The sequence below is a fragment of the Prionailurus viverrinus genome, chromosome D4 (genome assembly GCF_022837055.1).
Source record: "Prionailurus viverrinus isolate Anna chromosome D4, UM_Priviv_1.0, whole genome shotgun sequence".
Taxonomy (NCBI): domain Eukaryota; kingdom Metazoa; phylum Chordata; class Mammalia; order Carnivora; family Felidae; genus Prionailurus; species Prionailurus viverrinus.
In genome coordinates, this window is record NC_062573.1 from 9244679 (window position 1) to 9248378 (window position 3700).

The window sequence follows — 3700 nt, forward strand, 5'->3', positions numbered from 1 at the left end:
TCAGCTCAGGTCATGATCTCACAGTCCGTGAGTTCAAGCCCCACTCAGGCTCTGTGCTGTGCTCCAGTTCAGAGCCTGGAGCCTGCTTCAGATTCTGTGTTTCCCTCTCTCTGCCCTTCCCCTGCTCATGCTCTGTCTCTCTCTGTCTCAAAATAAATTAAAAAACATTAAAAAATTTTTTTAGAAAAGAAAATTATATAAAAGGAAAAATAGAAAATTATCATCAAATGAAATGACTCTATCATTAAAAACAGAGAAATTACTTAAATTATTAGAAGAGGATCATAAGATAATTGGTTAGAATTGTTAATACAAAATTCAATAATGCTTATATATTATATTAATGTAAATTTAACATATGAACATATCTCATTTATAAAAGTAATAATAAGGATTAATTTCCTAGAAATAAACATAAGATATGTACAAGGCATGTATGAAAAAAAAAAAGCCTGTAAAACTCTACTGATAACCATAAAAGAATACAATAGTGAATAAAAAGACCTACTTTATTCTTGTACAAGAAGGTGTAAATGGCTTAAAAAGTCAATTATATTAATCTAAATATTCATGGTAACCCCAACAAATATATTAATATAATATTTCACCTTAGAACTTGAATATGTCATTCCAAAATCCATCTGGAAAATAAGCATGAGGAAATTGCGAGAACCATTTTGAACAAGAGAACATGAGAGAGGCCAAGTCCCATCAGATACTAAAATGTATTACAAGGAAATAGTAGTAAAAACTATGTGCCATTGTAGCAAGAAAATACTAACAAATTAATGGAACATAACAAAAATTTTCCAAATGGGCCCAAATGTACATTGAACAAATGCATTATTACAGTCTTTCAAATGTGAGGGAAAGATGGCTTATTAAATAGATTTTCTGGGACAACAGGCTAGCCATTTAGAGTGAGTAGCACAGTAGAAGCTAAATCCCCCATCTTTTTTTCACACCAAAATAAATTCTAGATGGAGCAAAGATCCAAGATGAAGTGGAAAACATAACGAGAAAAATATCAAAGAAAGTCTTGAGTTGGGACGGTCTTAATATACTTGGCCTAAAACCACAAACTACCAACATATAGACTATTAACTATATATACATAAATACTTTGTGTAACATTTAGAGACATAGCCAAAATATAAACATAAGTCATGAGAATTTTATATGCAACACAGGGAAAAGAGTTAATCCCCTTAATATTTAAGGAACCGTTACCAATCAGTAAGAAAAAAATAACTATTGCCCAATGAGAAGCTGGAAAGGACATAAAAACGTCGTTCATAGAAAATTTCACTCATGCACAGACACACACAAATAGCCAGTGAACATGTATATAAGATGGCCAAAATTTCTCATAATTAAAGGAAAAAAATTAAAATAATAAGTAGACACCATTTTTATTTATCATTTTGCCAAAGAGCAAATGTGTTAGCAAGTAAGTATAAGGGGAAAAAGACATTATCATGTACCACTGATATATACATATATATGTATATATCAGCATATATATTTCCATATATACATATATATACATATATTGCTGATATATATAAATTGTGGATATATATGTATTTTCTGATATATCTATATCTATATCTATCTCTATCTCTATATATAGAGAGAGATATATAGACATAGATAGATAGATAGAGATAGATAGATATATAGAGAGAGAGAGAAAGAGAGAGAGAGTCAATTTGGCCACCTCAATTAAAATTAAATATGTACAGCTTCTTTTAGCCAGCAATTTAATTTCTAATAATTTATCCCTAGATACTGTTGGTCATGTATATGTAAGAACTTTTCTTATGTCCATAAAAGATGAATCCAATTAAGTAAGGTATACTCATGCAACTCTTTATTCCATTTAAAAAACTGAGACTTTATTTTTTTAATTGAAGCACAGCTGATACACAGTGTTGCATTAGTTTCAGGTGTATAACGCAGTGATTGGACAAGTCTGTAGGTTATGCTGTGCTCACCGGGAGTGTAGCTACCATCAGTCACCATATGATGCTATTACAATACCATTGACAATATTCCCTAGGCTGTACCTTTATCTCCATGACTTCATTCCATAACTGGAAGCCTGTATCTCCTACTCCCCTTTACCCATTTTGCCCATCCCTCCCCCCACTCCCCATCCCTCTGGCAACCACCAGTTTGTTCTCTGTGTTTATGGGTCTGTTTCTGCTTTGTGTTTCTTCATTTGTTTTGTTTTTTACAGTCTACAAAAAGATTGAGGACTTTCTTATGCGCAATTACAGAAGGATCTTTAATCCACATTTAGAGAAAAACAAGATCAATGTTTCAAACAGTGTATATAGTATGACCTCATCTGTTTTTAACAAATTAAATAAAGGATATATACATATGCTTGCTTGTGCTTTCAACATTTCTGGAAGGATTCATACACGCATACACACATATAAGCAATCCACAGTGGTATTCTTTGATGTGTAAATGTGAAGCTGACTTTTCAGGGAGACTCTTTTTTATTATTTTATTATTTAAATGATTTATATTTTTACTGTATGCATGCATTTATTTTATAATAAAAGTTTAAAAATAGACAAAACGGTCATTTTTTCTATGAATGAGTGAGAGCTGGATAACTATATTATTTGTAACAAATATTTTTCAAAAATTTTTTAATGTTTATTTATATTTATTTTAGAGAGAGAGAGTGAACACAAGCAAAGGAGGGGCAGAGAGAGAGAGAGAGAGAGAAAGAGAGAGAGGGAGGGAGACACAGAATCTGAAGCAGGCTCCAAGCTCCTAACTGACAGCACAGAGCCCGATGTGGGACTAGAACTCACCCACCGTGAGATCATGACCTGGGTTGAAGTCAGACACTTAACCGACTGAGCCACCCAGGCGCCCTGTAACAACTACTTTATACTTTATTAAATCAGTTTTCAAATACATGCAATGTATTTTACAGTTGACTCCTGCACAGTACGGGGTGGGGCCTCCAAACCCCACACAGTAGAAAATCCACATGTAACTTTTGACTCCCCCCAAAACTTTACTAATAGACTATTGTTGACCAGAAGATTTACCAACAACATCAATAGTCAATCAACACACATGTTATCTGTATTATATGCTGCATTCTTATAATAAAGTAAGCTCAAGGGGCGCCTAGGTGGCTCAGTCAGTTAAGCATCCAACTTCAGCATCCAACTCAGGTCATGATCTCACGATCTGTGCGTTCAAGTGCCACGTTGGGTTCTATGCCGACAGTTCAGAGCCCAGAGCCTGCTTCCGATTCTGTGTCTCCCTGTCTCTCTGCCCCTCCCCTGCTTGCGCTCAGTGTCTCTCTCTCTCTGTGAAAAATAAATACCCCTTAAAAAAATTCTTAAAAAAAACAATAGCATAAGCTTGAGAAAAGAAAATGTTTCTTAGAAAATCACAAGGAAGAAAAAATACATTTAGAGTACTATAATGTATTTATTGGGAAAAAATCCACATGTAAGTGGACCCATGTTGTTCAAGCTGTGTTTTGGCTCAAACTGATAGATGAATTATAAAATATTATGTAATGGTTAAAAGATCAATCCACAGACGCATGCTGGTATTTTGGGGGTTCTCCCCCTACCACTAAAATACACACAGTCTGTATTCATTCATTCAACAAAGCAACTACGTTCTAGGCAAACTGCTTACTTTCCATAAAACTTGA